Source organism: Doryrhamphus excisus, linkage group LG19, assembly GCF_037039965.1.
Source record: "Doryrhamphus excisus strain RoL-2023G ecotype Guam linkage group LG19, RoL_Dexc_Guam_v1.1, whole genome shotgun sequence".
Taxonomy (NCBI): domain Eukaryota; kingdom Metazoa; phylum Chordata; class Actinopteri; order Syngnathiformes; family Syngnathidae; genus Doryrhamphus; species Doryrhamphus excisus.
In genome coordinates, this window is record NC_136375.1 from 3,325,706 (window position 1) to 3,342,795 (window position 17,090).

Here is a 17,090-nt window from a genome sequence, read left to right on the forward strand (position 1 = left end):
ATTTAGTAGATTTGTCCAATCATCAAATGATTTTGCACTATTAATACGTGAATACGTGTACGTGAACTGCTTTTTGTGTCACTAAGTAAATAAATCTACTTTTGTTGCACACCTACCAGAATTTTGAATCATTCACAATACTTGTATGAAACATTGTAGCCTGAGAAAACACATTAATATGAGCTGGCTAACAACGTACGTCATGGGAAATACCCATTTGACGAGAAAGGTCGCACCAAAAAAAACAATAAAAAAAAATCTCAAACATAACTTATATGTTATGTTATGAAACTTTGTTATATATATTAACAAGGCTACAGCAATATTATTGTTGTAGCAGCTAACATGAAAAGCTATTTTTATCTGATGGATTAACGCGACACGTTGCTAATCACTCGAGCCATTCACAGATGGACGAGTGGATACCCAGCTCGCCATTTCGCTACAAAGACTCAACAAGACGCTTGTTTGCCATCAGCATTTTTTACCTGAGGACTGGAGCACACGTCTTGTGCTGGAAGACACGGCCGTCGCAATGAGAGCAGACATCATAAGTTTTGTCCCTGTATCTATGGTGCTGTTGTTGGTGGAACTAGCATAAATATATGCATCAATGCATCTAGGAAAGAAGTCTCGGGAGTGTTTAAATCATCAAAATATAGCAATATTTTTTCGAGGGCTTCATGGTCAAAGTAGGTGTGTCCAAATGACGTGACAAAATACATAACTCTGAACTCCAATAATCATTCCAGAGGTCACTTTTACAGTTCAAAAATACAACGGCAGGTTTACCTATCCAGAAAGAATGAACAAAAATCAAAAAAAGAATTTTTGCTGTACACGGAACTGCATGGTGTGCTGACCTACAACATAAGAATTTTGTTTCATTTTCAGTTAGCAGTACACAGAGCGTGGCAAGGGTAACCTGCATTGACTGGCCACAACATTAGGTACACTTGCACATGAGCACAAGAGCGGCATTAAGCATCAATATTATACCCCTCTCAATACATTGCAGTGTGCAACTTGCAATTTTAAACTTGTTTCATAACTTACATGGTGCATTTCACAAGACAGCGGGCACAATTGTGCCTCAGTCACTGTGTTTTGTTTTGTTTTTTTTCTACTTGCTTTGGCTGGTTTGGCTGGTGATATATAGTCAGTTGGAAAACTGCAACGCGGGGCTTTTGAGAAAAATACAGTCAACAAAGCTGACAGATTATTTCCCCATGAGCCATGTTTACATGAATCACCAACTTCACACAACTCATTAAAAATAACTCAAGAATAAAGTCTCAAGGATCACTTACAAACATACACAGTACACATATAGCTGAATAATAAACAATACATATTGCAACTTCTGATCAATCCATGTCAATTTCAGACTTAAAATAATGTACAGATTCAAGCCAATCCCATTTCCATGTAAACCGCACCCACTTCCGGTGTATGCCCCGCCCACTCCGATTACAGATACTTTAGATGGGTGAACGGATACAGGTACAGACACAGATACAGATAGTGGTTTACTCGCTCATCCCTAGTGTCTACACACAATGACAGTCCACAGAGCTTAACAGTGTTCTGGGTTGCAGGAGGGGACATCCCAGAGGATTCACAACGTACGTTTCGTGTAGCACGAGTGGTTAAAACACAGTTAGGTGGGTTAGCGTGAATGTAAAAAAAAACCACAAATGCGTTGAACAAAATAAACTTCTAATCTCATAGAAAGCAGCAGTGCTCAATAGCTGTAAATGATGATGATGGTGATGCCCGTGTCTACGTGACAAACGAGAAAGACTATGACAAGTTGATTTGACACTTTGAGGAGCTTGTTTGGTATCGTGGAGACAGGGATCTGACCATTTTCGAGCCTGGTCATACTTTTCTCTTTTACGGTATGCATTTATGTATATATAACCATGTACAAGCTACAACTATTTGAAATAGTAATATCCAAACTTAATGATTTCTTCCAAAAAAACTCTGGTGCCTCATAATAATCAAAAGTGTTCACAAGGGCCCAACGCCCCCGTGTCTCCCTAGGCGGTGTGCCACCCCCCAATTTGAAAAACAGTGATGGAAGGTTACTTTTACCTTCATTGAAGATGTTATTGTTGACAAAGACAAGACGTGGCAGGAAGATCACCAGTGCAAGTGCCAGCATTTTGACAAAGGTCCGACACACAGCTGAATTTGCAAACTAACTCATGACAACATCATGTCGTTGGGAACAGTTGTGTCTTCAATGAAGGTAAAAGTAACCTTACATGTCAATTTATTCATTTGTAATTTTTTTGCATTTAGAAATTTTTAACACATGTACAACTCATTCATTCATTCATTTTCTACCGCTTATCCTCACATGGGTGCTGGAGCCTATTCCAGCTGTCTACAGGCGAGAGACGGGGCGCACCCTGGACTGGTCAGGCAATCACAAGGCACATATAGACAAACAACCATTCACACTCACATTCATATCTGTGGACAATTTGGAGTCGTCAATTAACCTAGCGTGTTTTTGAAAAAACGGGAGTACCTGGAGAAAACCCACGCATGCACGGAGAGAACATGCAAACTCCACACAGAGATGGCCGAGGGTGGAATTGAACTGAGGTCTCCTAGCTGTGAGGCCTGCATGCGAACCACTAGTTCGCCGTGCCAACCACATACAAAACTATATTTGTAAAACTACAAAAACATGTTGAGAGTCAACCACTGACGACATTAAAATACATTCAAAACACAATGGAGTTCATGGCGCAATCGGTGCAATCAAACAAGTAACTTTTCCACACTACTAGCATAGCAGCTTAAAATACGATGGGTGAAAGATGTGTGCATGTTACTGCTTTTGTTATTTTATCCGACAGCGGCCCTGAGCAGGTGTTTCACACTGTATTGTTGCAGCAATAACAACGGTGCTGCGGATACAACGCATACACGTCATGGTGGTGAACTTCTTCTTTAGCCACATTTTCTGTCTGTTTTTATTTTACATTTTATTTACCGTGTCTTTCATTGCTTTGTAGCCTTCTATAACCTCTTCAATCTCCCCCTTCAGTCTTCAAAACCCCCGCTTCCTCCTCCTTCTATATCCACATTGGTGATGTAAGAGATTAATTGAAGCAGTCAAAAATAATTGGATATTTTTGTAATAGGTGTACTCAAATTATCCAAATAATCACTGCAGCCCTAAATGTAATAAACCATCGCTGTTGAGTGTAGATTACAGCCTGTTGTTGGTTAAAAAAAAATGTGCAATGTATATTTATGCATGTATATTTGCTTTAAGCATTTACAATCATAATAATTGTGAAATGAAGTAATATACAAAATTATCTTGAACACCTTGCATGTTCTCCCCGTGCATGCATGAGTTTTCTCCGGGGACTGTGGTTTCCTCCCACATTCCAAAAACATGCTAGGTTAATTGGCGACTCCAAATTGTTCATAGGTATGAATGTGAGTGTGAATGGTTGTTTGTCTATATGTGCCCTGTGATTGGCTGGCCACCAGTCCAGGGTTTACGTCGCCTCTCACCCGAAGACAGCTGGGATAGGCTCCGGCACCCCCTGCGAGCCTCGTGAGGATAATCGGTAGAAAATATACAGCTAAAGGACAAAATGTACAGTAAGAAAACCCACATACAAAAATGAAATGAAATGGTAGTAAAAAAAAAGTACACTGATTAGTTGCTTCAACAGAAGCAGATCATTTAACATGCTTAAGGATACTGTAACGACCTGGAAGTTAGTGTAGTTTTAGTTTTCTGATTTCCAACTGTCTGCAAACACAACTCGACTCGACGGGTGGAGGAGAACTCTGTGCAGAGGGAACAGTCAAAATTTGTTCATGTTGTTTTGATGTGGTGGCAGTAGCATACCGCCTCCTCTTCATCTTGACAAAGTCCAGGTAGACGTTACAATACCATCTTTATCCTTCATAATGGTCGCGACTTTCAGTGTCGTGCATAGTGTGGCCACCCGTGAGCAGCACAACTAGTTCTCCAGCGAGTTTACGAACCAAAATTAGGTTTTCAATTCATTTATTAGTACAGGATGCTGTAAACCGCGAGCAACCTGTCAGAAGTGAGGTTGCACTCAAAGCAAACAAAGCAAGATAAACAGTTTTTAAGGTCACATAAAGAATAAAACAAACCCCGCAATCTTATTGGGTTTATCCTGTTAACGTTTAATCGGCCTTCCTTGGAAGCAAGATGATTTAATTTGTAACAATATTGTATCAATGTTGCATGTTTCATTATTATTGCATTATTAGTGCTATCGTAAAAAAATGACACAGGTGATAAAGAGCAACCAAAGTGATTGTTTTAAGTTTGTTTCTTTCCTACCGGGAGACCACGGGTTTGACATGAACTACCTGGTCACCTGATGAGATGTGTTTACAAAAGTAAATTGGTGTTTTAAATGAGAACAGATGAGAGACACAAATACAATTCTGCTTCCTGAGGGAAACAGCTGAGAGAAGCTATTCACATGTTAATGCTGTGCATCAGCAAGCAGCTGATCTGCAACAACCTAGAATATAGCTTGTCTGGACACACACAGACACGCAGCATCACATGGTCACACAAATGAGGTGCAATTGGTCTAAATAAAAAGTCACGGCAGCATTTTATATACGCTTGCAAGCACATGCATGCACATATTATATCTCTTAGTATCAATGACGCTGCATCATAATAACTTCCACTCAGCATTCAAATGGAAATGGGCTTGATCATTCATGTCAATGAACATCTGCTCTGTGTGTGTGTGTGTGTGTGTGTGTGTGCGCACGCACATGCACACCGGAGACTGACACGTTTCACCTCTGCCCATATGAACATCACCTCATTATCAGCTTTAACCCATAAGGAGACAGAAATGTACTTCTACAGTATTAACACATAATACTAACACACTACATGATGTAAAAGGTATGTGTTATTGTTGATGATAAATGTATTCCTTTTTAGAAAAGAAGAGCAAATGTACTTTGAATGGACGTGAAGAACATATATCCATTAAAAATAATTTTAGTCTTATTATAATTTTTGCGGTTGTGACAAATACATCACACCAAGCTTTCCATAGCAATTTTGAGGCTAAAAGTCTGTTAATTATAGTTTTCAACTTTAATTAAATAAAGATATATAGTAAGAAGAGTTCAATTGTTATAGTCAACACTCCCATTAAAGCATTACAATTGTTAAATCCATTTGAAATTAGCTTTAAAGGGATTTTTTTTTAATTTGTTCATCATTTACAATCCTTATGTGAAATATTTTTCTGTGCATTATAACGCCAGAAAACGAGTTATTATGAGCTACCTAACAATGCACATCACTGGGCCACACCTATTTCGACTACGATGCCCCCTTAAAAAAAAATCGTGTTGGCTGCGACAATAACAATATCGCTGTAGCTTGGCTAATACTGGTTATGTAAATGGAACATTGTTGCTGTTTTAAGGCAACAATTTTTTAGGGCTTTAGCATCAATATACATATTGCCAATGACGCTCATTGTTAGCTAGCTCATATTAACGCGTTTTGTCATGCCAGAATGCACAGAAAAGGGAAAGAAATAATAAGGAGCATGTGACAGTACATATCTTCATTCATATAGACTTTGCATGTTTATTTAATTTCCTAGCGTTTGTACATCATAGTACATCATATGTTTAAGTAATTTGTTGTTCAACTGGGTGCTTATTCCACACACTTTCTTATCATAAAAGTACAATTGTCCCTGGTTTATCGCTGTTAATTGTTTCCAGGCCCGACCATGACAAATGAATTTACACACAGAAGGATTCTGGATTTATACAGTGAATGGACTATTTTGTATTTAGAGCAAAGAAAACCTGTTTCTAATCTCTTACAGACAGTTTTTAATATTATTGAAGCCCCCAAGACAGTAAATAACACCCTTTAATCACCTTAGACACTCTTATTTCCCATATAGTAGACATAATAAGATAAAATAAGACATTCATTCATTTTCTACCGCTTGTCCTCACGAGGGTCGCGGGGGTGCTGGAGCCTATCCCAGCTGTCTTCGGGCGAGAGGCGGGGTACACCCTGGACTGGTGGCCAGCCAATCACAGGGCACATATAGACAAACAACCATTCACACTCACATTCATACCTATGGACAATTTGGAGTGGCCAATTAACCTAGCATGTTTTTGGAATGTGGGAGGAAGCCGGAGTACGTAGAAAACCCATGCATGCATGGGGAGAGCATGCAAAATCCACATAGAGATGGCCGAGGGTGGGATTGAATTCGGGTCTCCTAGCTGTGAGGTCTGCACACTAACCACTTGACTAACGTGCAGCCCAAAATAAGACATATAACATGTAAATAAAAAGCAAGACCTGGCAAAACTGAAAGACAACCATGTTTTTTCCCCATTGGATATGCATACTACACAACTATACAGTACAGTAATATTACCTACATACTTTTATATCATAATTACACACACGCACACACACACACACAGTGTAACTTTTGAAAATACTTGTTACAACTTGTTAGATGATCATAATGCATAATGCCTTTGTGTTTGAATGGGTGTGAACAGTTTCTCTTTTGGCTGTATATTTTGTATTTTTGTTCATTTTTCCATTTTTATGCTTGGAAATGTCTGATTTAGGTCAAAACATATTTTGGACTAATAATATTCTGTAGTCAGGAAGAAACCGCAATATGATTTTTTGTAATGAATATATTTGGAAAAACTGTGACAGGTCCGAGCCATGAAGGTTGAAGAACACAGTGGCTGGAGACGAATTTGAAAATAAAATGTTCTCCCTTCAATTTATATCTTTGTAACAAATGTTTGGCACCATCAGTAAGCCAGAATACAACATACTGAGAGAGCATTTGCTACAATAACTCGCTTTGCTGAATTAGACTTATTAGAATGCCAGTTCCGTCATGTCACAGCAGGATTACCCAGTGAATATTGATTTAGGGTAATAAACTATGTGCAGCCATGCTGTTTGACAGTCCTGCTCCAAATTCTGTCAGCACTGTTGAGGGTTGCTCCTGCTGTCTCCTCCAGCTGGGGTGGCACACCTGAGGCCAATCTCAATTGTTTGTCTCAGCCGGAGCTGTCAGGAGGCAAAGGAAAAGCTGGTGGGAAGGAAGTCTCCAAAGACAAACAATGGGAAAACTAAACCTAACCTCAACCCCCTGACCTTGAACCCTAACACTAACCACAGTATAATGATCAATAATCTGCTGGAAACAGCGAAGGAAGGACACATTTTGAAACACCAGATTGTACTGTACTAGAGACAACATCAATATAAAATGTATTTTCAAGGTATTCCTGCCAGAGAGTTATTTTTCAGGGCATCAGGTTTTTAATATACAGTCGTCCTTTGCTACATTGCAGGTCAAACACCGCTCCCTCAGTCTATCGTATATTTTCAAAAATGTATAAAATGTGGAAAAAAGCGTGCAAGTGGTATCTTATTGGCTTTTGACTTTGTCCTTCTTGCTCACTCTGTTTAAAACCCTTTTTCCTAAGATTAAAATTAATCAATTGGAGGCTATCTAGTTAGCTCATTAGCATGCTATGCTTAAAGCTGTTATTGCATTAGCAATATGATGTCACAAAAAGAATAACATGAGTGTAAAGGGGCTATACGGGTGTTATTTCATGTCTACTGGGCTCCATTAATGGTAAAAAAAAAGTCCTCACGAGAAAAATATTCAACTTGTTAATATTGACGCAGAAATTCACTTCTGGTGGTCGGGTCTTGATCAATTAACCACGATGCGAGCGATGACTATAATAGGATATAAAGTCTACTCATCATACACTCACAAATATCAGAGGATTAAATATGCTAGAAAAGAACAGAGTAGAACAGATAGACCAAAGAGTCTTCCCAAATGTTAAAAAAAAAATATCTATATATATATATAACCGCAACTCCAAGAGAGACAGATGGCAAATATGACCAGATGTCTATTAACTATTAAGCTCACATTTACTGTGTTCAGGTCAAGCTGAGCAAAGTGTTTCCTGTTTCCACAAGGTCACATCTAGTCCTTTTTTTATTATCAGGTTTTGGCTTTAAAATCCAACAGAGCATGACTGGTAGACATAATCCAGGTGAAACCCTTCAAGCTTGAGTCACATTGAAAAGTCATGTAAAGCTCCACCACCCCAGCCTACCTAACATGAAGCAAGAGAATGCAGGAGGAATTAAACCAGTACACCATAGAAACCCATGGATACGAGGATTGAGAGAGAGAGAGATAGTTTTGTCAAACAACAATGGTGGGCAAACTGCTTCACAAGCAAATTCCCGAGTATGAGATAACTGAACGCAGTCAGAGTAAGTCAGTCAGGGTACTGTGCAAGATCATGTGACCAAAGCAAGGCACAGATCGAGGTTTGTCTTTGGTCTGCAGCATGACAGCGGCCCCGTTGCAATGACTGAATCCGTTGCTTGAGTACATGTTGGTCTGAATGCAACATCAGCGATTCAATTAACCTTTTAGTACTGCAGGACTCCCTTGGAGGGGTTGCTGGGTTGTGTCTGTGTTGCTATAGTAACTGCTGAATTGTAATTGCTGGTTTGTGTCAATTAGTGTAACCAGTATATTTCATGAAAATATTATAATTTGCAGAAAAATCATGGAAAATAGGAAGCATTTTTCATACATTTTGACATGAAATATATCTTTGTTAGAAATAGCCTGTATTGCTACAAAAACAGCCTAATTGGTGTTAATAAAGAAATGAAAATGATGTGTGTTTCACTTCAAAGAGAAGACCTACTGTATGAGTGATCAGTGACACTGCTATGACACTCAGGGGCATGACACACCAAAGCCATGTGAAAAAATACTGCAACATACTGACAAAGAAGGGAAACATGTTGAATATTCCCTGCATGTCTGTTGTGTCACCTTTTTATGACATGGAAATAAAACGACTGGGCTTTTGTCTCAACTGCTGTGGTTTCCGAAGTATAACAACTCATTGTGCACCAAACGCATTTTGCTGCATCAAAAACATGCACCCATACTTTCACCAAACCCGACAAAACGTTACATTCAGACTCAGATGTGTGGCAACCTCGCCTGCTCGAGGGATAGCGCCCATTGTCGGACACACTTTGGCAGAGGTGCCGTTGGTGCTCAAAAAGCTCAAAAGCCCAACACGTGGACACACAGTGATTCGGAAAGTAATGCACCTTTCATTGCCAAAGCAATGTTCAGCAGATATTTCATAACTATGTTCACAAAAACAGGTAAAAATATTTTTTCTCTTGCTGGGAATCACCAAATACAATAACGTCTGCCTGAGCTTGTCTCGTAAACAGAGTAGCTGAGCTTGGGGGAGGGTGGGCAAAACAGGACTTGGGGGTGGGCAAAGAGTTTATCTGGCTTATAGCCATGCCCATATAAGGAAGTCCGCTCCCCTGTGACATCACAAAGACATAATTTTACCATGCTTTTTGAAACCAAGCGTTTTGAGCCATCCCAAACTTCTTTCAGGGCTCACTTCCAAAGGTGCAAACCTCATTATCTGAAACTTTGGCATCGTTTAACACGACAATACAACATTCTAAATACATTTATAGGTCAGAAAAGTGAAAAAGCATAATAGGTTTCTTTTAATAAAGGGTTTCATTTAATACACACATTTTGTGTTCAGTTGTGTTGTTGTGAGGCACGTTAATCACACTGAAGCACCTGTAAAAATGTCAAAATTGTTTTCTTCAAAACCTTTGTCTTAAAGGTCTATTTATTCTAAAAAAGTAAAAATCAAGCATTTGCCAAAAAAAAGTAATTAAATTGCAGTATTTTTTAAGCAAACGCTGCAAATGTTATTTAAGCAAAAGAGTGCCCTGCTGTCATGAAATACACCAAATGTGATATTTTCTTGCATATTTTTCTCCATAAACAGAAAGACAGAAAGTGATAATTTATTCTAATTTGCAAATTAGTTACAAAAATAACGTATGTTTTTGCTTGTAATTTCATGCTTTTGGAACTCCTTTCAGGAGAATGACACCTTTACTTACTATGAGGTGTCTCATCAGATGAGACGGGACAATATGCGAGATTCTGTCCAAAACAACGAGAGAAGAGATTTTAACATGACTTCAAACTAACAATTATCATGTTATGTTATCATGTTATCATGTGGTAACTAAATCATACATTTATTTTTTATTTTGTCTCATTAATACATGTCAAGCCACACCTCTCTGTGATGATGACAGAGGCACATTATAGGATCCACAGAGTCACACACAATCTGCAGGTCTTTAATAACTTAATTGGACTATGGTTATACTATGGACTATGGTTATTCTCCAACTCACAAACATGTCTCGAGTCCACTTGTCGTGGGTACGATACTACCTCACTGTCAATAGACAAACATGAGATGTGTTCTGGGTCACGTCGAACATCACAACAATGTCTTTATTATGCATGTATATGGTATAAATAAACAGAAGAAAACAAAGACTAACACTAAGTGGCTATTCTTATCATACACAAAGGTGGAAGCGCAATTTGCAGTCATATGACTTGGTCAGCTGACGTGAAGTCCCCTCCTGATTCGCTGCCGTTGCTGTAAGGAAACACTGAAGTGCCAGCAGGTGCAGGCAATCAGCGGCTCCTGCTGTGGCTGGTCACGACAAGCGGCACGCTCACAACCCTTTTTGAAATCAACCTAAAAACAACTTTGCGGTAAGCCTTTCTCTCTCACCAGCCGCGTCTGCGGTGGGTACATTCATTCATTCATTTTCTACCACTTTTCCTCACCAGGGTCGCGGGGGGTGCTGGAGCCTATCTCAGCTGTCTTCGGGCGAGAGGTGGGGTACACCCTGGACTGGTCGCCAGCCAATCACAGGGCAGATATACACAAACAACCATTCACACTCACATTCATACCTATGGAATATTTGGAGTGACCAATTAACCTACCATGTTTTTGGAATGTGGGAGGAAACTGGAGTACCCGGAGAAAATCCACGGGGAGAACATGCAAACTCCATACAGAGATGGCCGAGGGTGGAATTGAACCCTGGTCTCCTAGCTGTGACATGGGTACATACATATGTATGTTAATTGTTAAATTGTTGCTAGTGCCGATCACGCTGTTAACGCTGAACTCCATTGGGGAAATGCAGTTTTTTTGGGTTGCTAGGTTACAGCTGAGTGGCTGATTGAAAAGCCCTTCCATACCATCCCTATTGATTATGTGATTATTATGGTTATTATATATTTGGCTCTGTGGATAGTGGACCAAAGGATCGAGGACCATTCCTCCAGAGTGGAGTTCCTCAATCCACCCCAGAGACTCATCAAACTGTTATACCCAGCTACTTGACAAAGATTGCTGTGATTTGCTTTTGTTTGTCATTTTGCCCCCCCCATTTACAATATATAATCTCACTGAAAAGCACCTGTGGTTCTTTATTTCAATCACACCAGTTCAGACTCTCAAGAACTATTTTCCTGCATTTAGTCAGATAGCCCTGGAATAACCCTACGCTACAATGACATTGCAGTGATAACATGACTGTGCGAGAAAGGCCTTACATCACACCTATTCAATCCATTTCCCCACGAGAAAGCAAACTAACTGGAGACGAGGACAGGATGGATTCCCAAGAGAAATCTGATCAAATGGAATCAACTCAGGATGTTCTATCATGAGAGGGAAGCCAGTAGTAGAGGTTCCCTTGGCTATGGGACATTATAAGGACGTTCTGAGCGGGGAGAGGGCAGACATTTTGCCCGAGGAACCGGGAGCAGAGGGGATGTCTTCCTTTTCAGGATGGCCACCTGAAATTGTTATTCATTCAATCACACTTTAAAATAAATCAAAGATGGTGAATCTGAAACTGGTAGATGCTTGGTGAGTTTTGTTTTGACAATGAAAATTTCCTGCGCTGACACTAACGCGGCATGTAACCTCTTATCTCTGTATGTATTTTAGCTTGATTTGAATTTTCAGTTGATTTGGATTCCTGCCATTTATTGTTCTCTTCATAAAATAAGGTAAAAACGAGCATATTTCACACAGAGTTGCACATGATTACTTATGATTGATTAATATACAAACTGTGATAAATTAGATTCAAATTTTAATCATTTAAAAGCCCTACTTTATCAGAAGTACAATAGTCTGATGGAAAAAAATGTACTCATAGTAGTTGAAACCTTAAAACATGCCATTTAAGAAACAAGTTAAACCACAAGCCAAAATATTAAGCACGTTGAGGCTACCCCATCAGGCTTTCTTCATGCAAAGTGCAAACACAATGGAAAACGTTCGACCGTGGAAACGCATTCGGTAAGGTGGCAGTAAGTAAATCCACATTATTTCTATTAGATATGTTTACCCATTGTTCAATTTCCAAATTTCAAGACTGGCTAAACAGGAACTGACGTTCACTCGTCTTGTATCTTGGAGTCTCTGCATAGATCTGCCAGTCAAACAACGTGGTATGCATGTTGTTGTTTTAAATTGTGTTATGTGATGTGATCACTGTTATTGTTGTGCATGTATACTTTAATTCTGGGCTCTTTCCTTGAGCTTCCTGATGATAAGATGTCAGAGCTGTAACTAAAGTTCTTATTGTTTAATTCAATTTTAGGCTAAAGAAAACAAATAGCCTTTAAAAGAGCTTTTCTTTGAGAAGGATAAGGTACCTGGTTTGTGTACAAATACAAGGTGAGGTAAGGTCAGTACCTCACCAGCCATGAACCTCACCACATGTTACTGGTACTTTTTAAGTGGACAACCTCTCATGCGACACACTGGAATTTATCATTCTTTAGCCACTGAGCAGCCGGTAGTGACACCCTCGTTCTGTTTTCCTTTTTCTGGGTTCATTAGGCCGCTAATAGCAAACAGCTAATGAGCTGGGCTGAACTCATTATCATTATAGGACATAACACATATATTTGTTATTTTTAACAACTCATCGTAGTCACTGCCGTGAAGTCAGCACACACACCACCATTCGTCACCAAAGATTTGGCGATCTATCACTCGATAACTGCTTCCGCTTGAGAACTTGAAAAATGTTACAGCTGGTGACAATCGATGAATAGGATACCATGAAAAAAAATCAATATTTCATTTAGAAATTGAAAACTGTTCTCTAAAATTGATATTTGTGAACCATAATGTTAGACAAAAGAGTGACTATATACTGCATATTCTCAGGCTGCACAATTCTGCAAAGAATATGAATCACAATTTTCTTGCTTAAGGTTGAGATTGTGATTCTCTACAACAACTTTTTATACACGCACACAAACATGCATACCACATTTTAAAAATAATATAAATATATATATATTTTTATATTCCTCATTGTCTTGTTCTACTTGAAATAATGATTTTATTTCTTTTTCACATTTCACCGGGGGAGCATTCTCAATGGATAGAAAGACTGAAAATAATCCTTAAAGTAAACAACAATCCAAGCTCATTCATGTAGCATGACATTCATGCAGGTAATAAACCAGCCTAATTCTGCAAGTCGACCAGTCCAGGGTGTATCCCACCTCTCACCCAAAGACAGCTGGGATAGGCTCCAGCATACCCACGACCCTAGTGAGGATACGCAGCATAGAAAATTGATGGAAATTCTGCAAGCCGATGAATGACAGCGAGTTTTGCTGGGAGCATGGGCCGGCAGCTGGGGACGGGGAGAAAGTGTCCTTGAGTTAATGGCTGCATTTGTTTGCGATGCAACTCGGAAAGAAAACTTCCGCCATGTTGAATTTTAAATTAGATCGCAAGTTAATGTGAATCGAGGTCGCAATTTTTTTTTTCTTTTTTTGTGCAGCTCCTGTGCACACAGTGACTTCCTCAAACAAAATACACCCATTTATTCTTTTTTTTTTCCATTGTCACCCATCAGGAGAAAGATTTGCTGTCATTGTAGTCAACACACATTCAACAAGTTTCTCACAGCAGCTCTGTTAGATAAGGGTATAAAATATAGTGCATTGATTCCTTGATTAAAAAGTACCTAGATAACACAAATAATAAATAAAAAATCAGCCAATACGTGATTACTAAAATATGTGATAGCTGCAGCTCTAATAAATTAACATATGAAAAGAGACGACTCAAAATAAAAAAATTAAAAAATCACAAATGGAAGCAAACCATGTCACAACTGCCCTTAGTATCTTACTATTCTTATGTCACTGGCTGAAGTCATAAGCCAATTTAAGGGACGGAGACTTCAACAGGTTCCACTGTAAGCTCTACTTAATGTCTTAATTACTCTTCTGGGAGGTGACCCCAGAATAGCCATTTTGAGTGCTATAGAAGCCAAGGGCAAGTCCAAGCAACAAATACACAGTTTGTGTTTCAGACAGCACAGCCTTGTTCGATTGTCCATGCTACAATCATCAGTTTGAGGATCCTTTTCAGGCGTCATTGCTGAAAAACATCAAGTCTGTATGAGAAACCAGGTCTCACATGCGCAGGCAGCCAGTGGGACAACTACTAAGTTCAACAGGTGGATTTTGGTTCGGGAAACCAGATATGACTTATCAGAAGAAATGTCATGTTTTTTTATTGGTCAAAAACTGGAAGAAGGAATTCCAAAATTCTGTACAAGGAAAGGAATGAAACAATAGAAAGGAATCCTAATTTCATGTTTCTCACTGATGTGACAAAAAGGATATTGTAAATAATCACAAAGCAAAAACATCAACTGATTGTAATGGAATCAAATTGGAACCTATAAAAAGGGTAATCAATGAGATCGTAGAACCGCTGACGTGCATCAGTAATTTATCATATCAGACTGGACAATTCCCTCATGAAATGAAATCAGCTGAAGCAGTTCCAATTTTAAAAAAAAAACATGGAGACAGATATCAATTTACAAACTACCGACCAGTCTCCTTTCCATTTCCATAATTCTCCATAATTCGGTAACAGGGTGGACACATGCATTAATACAAATGACTTACTAGCAGAAAGTCAGTACAGATACAAAGCTAACATTTCCACCTCAATGCGACTGATTGAAATTACTCAACTCAATTTTATTTATAAAGCACTTTAAAACAGCAGCCACTGAAACAAAGCGCTATACAATAAACAATAGATTACCACATTAAAACAATAAATAAAACACATATTAAGACAAAAAAACAACAGTGAGGGAGCCTGCTGATGTGCACAGGGAGATTATTCCATAACCTGGGGGCAGCAACAGAGAATCTCCTCTGAGCTTCCGCCTGGACCTTGGAACCTCTGGAAGACTGTTGATTTTTTTAAAACCTGACTTAAATCTTTCTTTTTTTATTTCATAAGGCTTCTGATTGTGCTGATGTGGCCACTGTTGTTTTATTTTTGGGTTCTCCTAAACTGTGTATATATTGTTTTTTTACTGTTATACTGTTGTACTGTATGAATTTTGTACAGTATAAATGTTTTATTTGATTGTGAAGCACTTTGTATGCTTTGTCTTTATCAACAGCAGGATTGTATTCATTGTTGTGAACAACAGTAATGGGGGAATCTGCTTCAGGAAAATCTGCCCCAGGCCAGTGTGACTGGAACACCAATCAGGTTTGGAAAATATGTTTTGTTTTGTTTTGTTGATGACGGGGGGGTACCTCAAATAAATCTGCTGCTGTGTATCAGTGCTTCAGTCTGAAGCTACCAGTAGCCGAGAAGCAGTCAGACGATAAATACAAACATATTTCATTCAGAAAACGACCTGAAGCAAACAGATGGTATACATTACATATGCTCTTAAGACATTTTATCTTGGATATGATTCTCTTTCCTCTGTGGCAGTCTACGTACAGTCAGCAGAATAGTAGCCAGCGGAATTAGGAGGAGGAGGATTTTTCATTGAGTATTCTTCCATAAGCAGAACCTCAGTTTGTGTCATTAATCCATTCCAGAAGGTCCAACCCAAACCAAAATGTGCTCTATATGCCAAAATAGGGGATGTCCGATATTGTCTTTTTTGTTGATAACCGATATGCCAATATTGTCATATTGTCCAATTCTCAATTTAGTAGTTATAGTTGAGACACTTGTCTCAAATTGTAAAGCAGATGTATTTATTGGGAAGAAAGGGGCTAAATTATCTAATGGGATGCCTCTGCACACATTGATACTAAATCTTCAAACTGATATGCCTGTGCTTGCAATTGAGGAAAATGTCGTCACTCACGCAATTCGAACTGCAGATGGGAGATATTTATGACAACCTTGTTTTGTTTATGCAGACATGGGGCAAATGGCGCTCTTATTTTGAAGGGCAGTCATGGAAGTGTGTTCCCTGTCTGTGGAGAATGTCGTCACCTGGCACTGTGAAGCGTTCCTTACATTAATGCCTTAAAATACAACATGGTGAAAATATACTCATCGAGCCACAGTCGAAACAAACAAACTCCTTCTCGCATGAGTGAGACGCAATGTGTGTGTCTGGGTTACGTAACATAACATACGTAACATGAGTTACATATGTGGTGGAACACTGCAAAAAAATAAAAATGGTATACAAAATATCTGTTTTATCTCTTGTCAGCCTGTGTAAGAATAGCTTTAGAAATGCACGTCCATTAACATATTGTATGTAAATGTACTTTAATAATGTCAATTAATTTATCTCCTTTTTCAGTAGACACATCACAATCTCGGATGGATGAACTCATCTACAAAGCATCCTAATGTCAGTTTGTTTGTTTCTATGCACAATGTGAATTTAAGAATAAAATGGTTTATTATCCAAAAAATGAAACCAATTGGTCGTTCATTATTTACCGGTAAGTGAAATAGATTTTCTCCTGTGTATTTGTAATTGCTCTTTAACAAAGTAAATATATGTTTTAGCTGATTACTTGATTGATGAAATAAATTTCCAGTATATTTGATTACTAAAATATTCAATAGCATTTACTTTACATTCTGTCTGTATTACAATATAACCTAACATAAAATGTTTGGGCTCAAACATGTATTCCTTTGTATATTTGTAGTAGGACTTTTCCAACACTGTCCTTTTGAAGTCTTCAGCATGATTTTTTAAAGGGGAC

At 38.7% G+C, this 17,090-nt stretch overlaps 1 protein-coding gene across 2 annotated transcripts in view; it reads right to left on the reverse strand.

The window, feature by feature from the left end:
- Nucleotides 1-17,090, reverse strand: part of dcc (DCC netrin 1 receptor) — a 278,014-nt gene that overhangs the window by 147,151 nt on the left and 113,773 nt on the right. The gene's annotated exons all lie outside the window — the stretch shown is intronic.